The sequence below is a fragment of the Triticum aestivum genome, chromosome 2D, assembly GCF_018294505.1.
Source record: "Triticum aestivum cultivar Chinese Spring chromosome 2D, IWGSC CS RefSeq v2.1, whole genome shotgun sequence".
NCBI lineage: Eukaryota > Viridiplantae > Streptophyta > Magnoliopsida > Poales > Poaceae > Triticum > Triticum aestivum.
Window position 1 is genome coordinate 37784384 of NC_057799.1, and position 7834 is coordinate 37792217.

The 7834-nt window shown below is 48.0% G+C and overlaps 1 protein-coding gene across 1 annotated transcript in view; it reads left to right on the forward strand.

Annotated features, from left to right (window-relative positions):
- Positions 1-360, forward strand: part of LOC123055597 (uncharacterized) — a 3417-nt gene extending 3057 nt beyond the window's left edge. Inside the window, exon 5 of the mRNA XM_044479547.1 lies at positions 47-360. The gene's annotated coding sequence lies outside the window, so the exon portion shown is untranslated. The remainder of the gene's footprint in view (positions 1-46) is intronic.
- Positions 361-7834: the final 7474 nt, after the last annotated feature.

A 7834-nucleotide genomic window follows, 5' to 3' on the forward strand; every position in this document is an offset into this window, starting at 1 on the left:
TTAATACAACTTAATCGTGTTGTTTATGCCTGTTGGATGGATCCAGATGACTTCCGAAGGATGCCCTATCTATGCCTCGATTGCCAATAGTACCTTGCACCGTGAATGACTTAGACGGCTGTCCTCGACCATGGCCAACAGCACCACAGGAAGCCATTTTCATCTCTTGCAAATCGCGGGCAGGTGGAATATCATGGCTGATGTCCTGGAATGTCAACAAAGTGCATGCTCTTGCATCTCGATGCTGTGCAGCCATGTCCACATACTGCTACCACCGTGTGTTGTCATATCATGGATGATGCTTTAAAACATTTGAATGAATACTTTAATGTATATAGATGATGTTATGGACCTTATTTGCCTTGTGGGTGTTTGGTTGCTCCAACGTCATGATTTCTGCTTTGTTGAAGACTTTTGATCTTAACGTTGGTAGATCAGACAACCAGCCATTGATCGCAGTGCACGTAGCCGTCCCTGTTACCGAGTTGCAACCACCTAGACCTGTTAGCTCTATTCAGTTACGGATTGAAAAGCACGTCGTTGATAAACCTACCCGATTTTATCTGGTTACCATCTGCAGCCGCCTAAAGCACCGGACCGCGCTTCTCCCTGTTGGTCACACCGTCTATGTTCTAGCACGCCCAGCCGGAACTTTGCATTGCTGGCGGCGCATCGATTGTCACACTGCTGACAACAATGAACGGAGGCTCGAGGGTGTTGGCTCTATGATGGAGATGATGTGCGGCTCGAGGGGCCAGTTCTAATCATTTGGTTAATTTTTCCATCCAACCAAAATGCCCGTTCACTCAAAGGCTCAAAAGGCCTTTTTTTCTTTCAAAAATATCAGATCTATAAGGATTCACTGGAAATACAAAGCATCCCAAACATAATAAAACTTACATTGAGATCCATGGACAACCGAACAACCATTACTGTTGTCGACGCTCTCATCCTGGAGCCGGCCTGACTTTGTCGATGACAGCTGGGAAGTCTTCGTGAACGTGCCCTATGGACCAGCGTTAGGGAGCCACATTCGTCGCCATTGAATCCTTGAATCGATATGAAGAACCTAACCTCAAATCTCGCCGTTGCGTACGCACTACAAGAAGCCCTAACCTCACCGCTCCAAGGAGCTGGCAGGAATCTACGCCGGTGCTTCGTCTAATCCATCCCGATGAACGAACGTGATGAGAATCGGAGCCCGGAAGACCGGCTCGAAGAAGAAGCGCCGCCCTTGCGAGAACAAAAACCCTACCTATCTAAGCCGAGACACCAGGAATACCCTTCCTGTCATCGGCCGCCAGAGCGGCAAGCGGAGGGGAGGCGAATTCGCGGGCTCGCCCGCGGAGATCGAAGGGAAGAGGACTTTCCCTGGTCGTCTTGTGAGAGGGGAAAGAAAACCAAAAAGGCCAGTTATAACCAAGTATCATGTGGGTAACTGGGTATTGTAGATCGCAAGATAGAGAAACATACGATTAGCTAACGGTACTTATAGTAGCATTTAGAGCATCTCCAGCCGTTGGCCCCCAGGACGCATAAAAATCGCCCTCTTGGGGCGAGCCGGCGATACAATCGGCGCTGGGGGCGGTTTTGCGCCCAGCCGTCGCCCCCAGGCGCCGATATTGGTCCACTTTTTAGCCCCTTTCGGCGAATAAAGGGCCCATATGGGCGAGAATAGGCCCATATTCGGCGTGGTTCGCCGTAGCTCGGCTTTGAATTATGAACATAAATATTTTTTTATCACATAGTTTATCACAGAAAAATCAAATAGTTCAACAAAATAGTACAACAACAAATAGTTCATACAAATTATATAGTTCAACAAATAAAAACTCATATTTCATCACACGTCGCACCAGGCGTCGCCCTTGAGCCTCCATAGGTGCTCCACCAGATCATGCTGCAGCTGATGATGCACCTGTGGGTCTCGGATCTCCTGACGCATATTGAGGTAGGCAGTCCAGGTTGCCGGTAGCTGGTGATCAACTTCGGCTAGAGGACCCTGCCTGTAGTATGGTTCAGTGTCAAACACTGGGTCTTCTTGCTCGCTCTTGATGATCATGTTGTGCAAGATGACACAGCAAGTCATGATCTCCCACATTTGATCTTTCGACCAGGTCTGAGCACGGTACCGGACAACAGCAAATCGAGATTGGAGCACACCAAATGCTTGCTCGACATCCTTCCGGCAAGCCTCCTGCACCTTGGCAAAGTGGGACTTCTTGCCTCCTGGCACAGCGTTTGAGATAGTCTTCACAAATGTAGATCATCTCGGATAGATGCCATCAGCTAGGTAGTACCCCTTGTTGTAGTGCCGCCCATTGATTTCGAAGTTCACCGGAGGAGAATGACCTTCAACAAGCTTGGCAAAGACAGAAGAGCACTACAGCACGTTGATGTCATTGTGAGTTCCTGGCATACCAAAGAAGGAGTGCCAAATCCAGAGGTCCTGTGTGGCCACCGCCTCAAGTACCACATTGCAACCGCCTTTGACATCTTTGTACATCCCCTGCCAAGCAAATGGGCAATTCTTCCATTTCCAATGCATGCAGTCGATGCTTCCAAGCATCCCAGAAAATCCTCTTGCTGCATTCTGTGCTAGGATCCGAACAGTGTCTTCCGCATTGGGTGTTCTCAAGTATTGCGGTCCAAACACTGCCACCACTGTCCGACAGAACTTGTAGAAACACTCTATGCTGGTGGACTCGGCAATGCGCCCATAGTCGTCGAGTGAATCACCGGGAGCTCCGTATGCAAGCATCCTCACCGCTGTCGTGCTCTTCTGGATCGAGGTGAATCCAAGTTTGCTGGTGCAATCCATCTTGCACTTGAAGTAGCTGTCGAACTCCCGGATGGAATTCACAATCCTGAGGAAGAGCTTTCGGCTCATCTGATAACGGCGCCGAAATGTTTTGTCGCCGTGAAGTGGAGCATCGGCGAAGTAGTCGGAGTAGAGCATGCAGTAGCCTTCGAGACGATGGCGGTTCTTTGCTTTCACCCGCCCCGGCGCCGAGCCACCTCGCCGCTGCTTTTCATTGCTCGCCAGCAGCTGGGCGAGGGCGGCGAGCACCATGAGATGCTCTTCTTCCTGGACGTCGGCCTCGGCTTCCTCCTCCAGCAGCGCGGCGAGCGCTTCCTCGTCATCCGAGTCCATCGCCGAGGCAGGCAAATCGCCGAACGCCTTGCGCCCGGTGGGCATGTACCCGCCGCTAAACTGCCCCCTCCGCGGCCGGAAACGCCCCACTGCTGTTGGAGGGGCTGCCGCGGCGAACCTCTGCTATTTTTCCGGCGGGGATTGGCTATCTAGCGGTGAAGGGCGGCGGGCGGCGCCGGGATATAGCTAGTGGCGGCGAGGGCGCGGGGGGTGGGAGGCGAGTCGTGGAAGAAAATCTTGACTTTTCACCTGACGGTGTGGGCCAACCGCGCTTTTCCCTTGCGCCGGAGCCTCCGATCGCTCCCCCCCAGTGCGCCGGGTTTGGCCTGCGACCGTCGGGCGGAAAAAAGGGCCGAACCGGCGCTTTTTGGCGTCCTGGGGCGCGACTGGAGCGTTTTTTTGCGCCGGCGCCGAAAAAGTGGCCTGGGGGAACCTGTTGGGGGCGCGGCTGGAGATGCTCTTAGTATTACGTACACCATGCTCCCTAATTTTTAGTGCCCTGCAATCAATTGAAGTTTTCAATTTGAAATTGGCTCACCTGATTCATTATGCTCCTTAATTTTGGAGCTCTTCCATTTAGTTGAGATACTAGCAATATCCGCGTGGTGACACGCCGCGCCTTGCTGAAACATTGTATCAAAATCCTGTATGCGATGATGAAAAAGCATATGTGCTATGTCGCTGACTAATTGGTTCATTATTACTTGTTTGTTTTATTTTTTGCATTATTTCGTATGTATGAATATCAAGTTGTTTTGAGAAAAAGCTTTACTGCATTAGTGTGGCGTTTCGGTGCCCAGGCTCATCTAGACCCGTCCAGGAAAAAAATCACAAAAAATTAAAAACAAATTCAAAAAATTCCAATCTTTGTTTGCATGGTAGACAATTTATCACGTGAGGTCCGCTCAAAATTTTAGCTCATTTGAACTTCTGAGAAGCTCTCAGCAAAAAAGACAAATCGGATCAGAACAGTGTATGAACAGTAAACATTTTTACAGATCCTGAATTTGTCTTTTTGCCGAGAGCTGCTCAGATGTTCAAATGATTTGAAAATTGGAGCATACCTCACACATCAAATTATCTACCACACACAAAAAAATTAGAATTTTTGAATTTTATAGTATTTATTTTGATTTTTTTTTTCTTAAAGGCGGGTGCAGCTGAACCTGGGCTCAGAAGTGGATTACCGTTACTGCATGAATTAGTAGATACATTTTTCAAAAAGGAGATTTGATATTGCATGCTAAACTTGAATCCCGTGTGCTCTTTGGTAATTCATATCATCATTGTAGGCACACCTGTTGGATTGGTGTCGATGTGAAATGATGAGCCTGTGCACATTATTGTGCGGGATTTTGTGGTGACTTGGTACCTGTTTCTTCCTACACTTTTGCTTGAATTATGCCCTTGGAAAGAACCAAGTCCCCAAACATAATTAGCATAATACAGTGCACTTCGATATTTTCTCCTCACATATTTAAATTATCAAGTCGACAGTAATTGTGTGCTAAAATGAAGTATGTACAATAGGACTCAAAACATTTTGTTAGAAAGATCCAAATTCACCATACATGTTATTTGATTCAAGCAAGCTTTCAATTGGAGGTCACGAAGGTTTTTTTTAACATGCTATTTGAATTGCAGAATCCGACTATGCAAACTTCTTATTTGCCTTTGTTCCTGGCTTGATTAAGAGGCAACTGCTGGCTGTGTATTGCTCTCTTCATTTACCGTTTGCTTGAAAGGCAGAGTAGCTCATATTTGTTGTTTTCTTCCATCATATCATCATGCCCCAATGCAACTATTATTGTCATGGTTACTTCAGTTGGTTTATTCTGCTTTCTGCTCATGCTATGCCACTCAATTTTGCGTGGAAGGGTCCTTGTGTTGTATTGAAGCATATGCTATTAGTTTATAAATTGGTTGATGCTAATGTTGTCGTAGGCATGGAACTCTGGTTCAACGTGTTACTTTTCTCATGTGTATCTACCTAAATTAGGAAAGGATATCCAGCGCTTCACATCGTGAACATACATGACGGAATGAACCGTCAAAATACCTATAGTCCTAACCATGACAATAGAGAGGCACCAAAAAAACCGGCCCATAAACCAGATTCTAGCTAGTTTCCGGTCATCAAGGTTAGTCCATATAGTATCTCTATTACACAACACAAAAGATGTAGTTGCTCATACAGAGTTGTTTGTCATTTGATTTACTTTTGCTAAATGACGAGACCTACAAACAGTTCAAAAGAATTTCACAAGTCAGCAACCAGACTGGCATTTTAAACAAAAATAAACTTGTGCATTCTGTCCGACAGCACCTTATTTATATGTACTATGAAATTTCTCTTTTGATGTGGGGAGATGATACATCTTGGAAAGAAAAAATGGGACAGCATAGAGAAAAGGTACAACTTGTTGCAGTCTAATATAAGGAAGAGGTCACGCTAAAAAATAGAGAAAAGTGCATCACTATGTAGGTATACGCGTCTGTTCTAACCATGATAATTAACAATGATAAATGGCCCAAACTTGGACTGGAAGCAGAGTAAATTCAGAAAACATTTGTATTAACTTGCAATAACAGCGGCACAGGAAATCACTACATAAAATAAACCAAAAAGCAACTGATAATCACTTTCACAAACTGAACTATATTTGCAAAAACTAATAACAGAACTGCCATATCTGTATGAACGGCCACAACTTCACATGAGTTACTCACAACATTTCCATAATAAAATTGGCTTAAGGAATTAGAGCATCGGCACGGAGTTGGCAAGAGTGCGCCTCATTCGCAAGTTAATAGGCGCTGATCATGATGAGAGGAGAAAGTTTCAAGAAAAATAATCAGAGAGGAATGAGCAAGAGGTTTAAATGTAATATTACAATTTTATTTGCGGACACATTGTACCTTGTATAGAAAGACAAGAGATCTTACAGCCTACAGGATGTATCCATGTTCATTCTGAAAACAAAGAAAACAATGCTACTAAGTAAGTATAGGAAGCCTCCCCCTGGTGACCGTTCAAAAAAGTAAGTATAGGAAGGCTCTTTAAGTCAATCATGTCAACCTGCTAACTGCTATTCAAAAAATAAAAATAAAACACAGTTCCAAAATCTATGGAAAGTAAATTCAGGAAAATTAATTTGGAATAACTTGATATGAGATATAGCACTCATCAAACAGAATTCAAAACCTGAAGTTATACAAATACTGTGGCTGGGGTGAATGGGAGTTTTAGCAGAAAGCCACCTTCCATAGCAAGAAAGCAGACTCCCTGCACTTTCAGGCCATGGTGTTGGATGGTTTGCACTTTTTTATCTCTTACCAATCCACCAATGGTCACACACATTGACTACTGCCCATAGTTTCTTGAAACACCTGAGAGATGTGACGTCCTGATGGAGATCAGAGTCCAAGTGCACCTGGGCACGGTACTTAGATTTAGTCAGGCTTTGGTTGATACAAATTATGCATTTTTCATAGAAACTCTCTGAAGTGTTATTTTCCTATCAATCTCACATCCCACTTGCAGAGCAGAAATACCATAGGTCCTTATATCATACATCATACACCAAAAGATCCATCTAGAGAGTAAGCTATAGTAACCACTTGCAGCTAAATGGGAAACCCCAAACCTTGTAAAGCATTAAAAGCAAAAAGATTTTTATCGAGACCGCAAAACAAACACACCACTCTGCAAACATAACTACAACTATCCATCTATCGCTGATACCAAAAAAATGTACTAAGGCACATATAATCTTTCCTCTGGCTCCTCTGCATCAGCCGTGAGACAAGAGGGTGCCAGCAGCCTGGTGGGCAGCGAGAGGCCGAGGAACGTACAGCTCCGTACAGCCGGATGGCGTGGGGTCGACCGGCGGAAGCCTCCGGTGGCGCGGGCCGGCAGAGCTGCGGTGGCCTAGGCGGGCTTGACCTCCGGTGGATTGGCAGGCTCGAGGACACCGGCGCATTGTCCTATGTTGCACCGCCCTGCGCTCACGTCAGGGCCCACCCATGATGCTCCTCCTCGGCGAGCTCGACGCCGTGGGGGCCGTGGGCGCTGCCGGTCATCGACCACCCGCACCACCTCGCTGGTGCCCTCCTGCACCGCGCTGGCGCCACGGCCCGCTCAAGATACTCTGCCTTGGCGAGCTCGACGCGGTCGCTACATGATGACGTGCGCGAGATCACGAACACCCACCATGCGTTCTCAGAGCATCTCCAGCCGTTGTGCCTCCCCAGGAACGATTTTTGCGCCAGACGAAGGTTTGCCGGCACTAATTTTGCTCTTGGGCGGAAAAGTTTCCCGGTAGCTGGAGCCCCCAGGCGCACCCCGTCGCTCGCCCGCCTGGCCGCCTCACTGGCTCGTCGTGCCGGCCGCCGCGTCCGCCCCGCGTTTAGCTCGCTCGCCCGCCGCTGCAGCGCTCGTCGCGCGCGCCCACCACATGCCCACGTCCGCGCCCGCTCGTCTGCTACCCGCCCTGCTGCGCCCGTGGCAGCCAGCCGCGCGCGCGCCCGAGCCGACTTGCCGCTCGCAGCCACGCGCGAAGTCCACCTGGGTGCGCCCCAGCGAGGCGTCGGCGTCGGCGAAGTCCACGTCCGCGAGCGCCGCGCCGGCATGCGCCACCACGAGCTCGGCCCCAGCGAGGCGTCGGCGTCGGCCAAGTT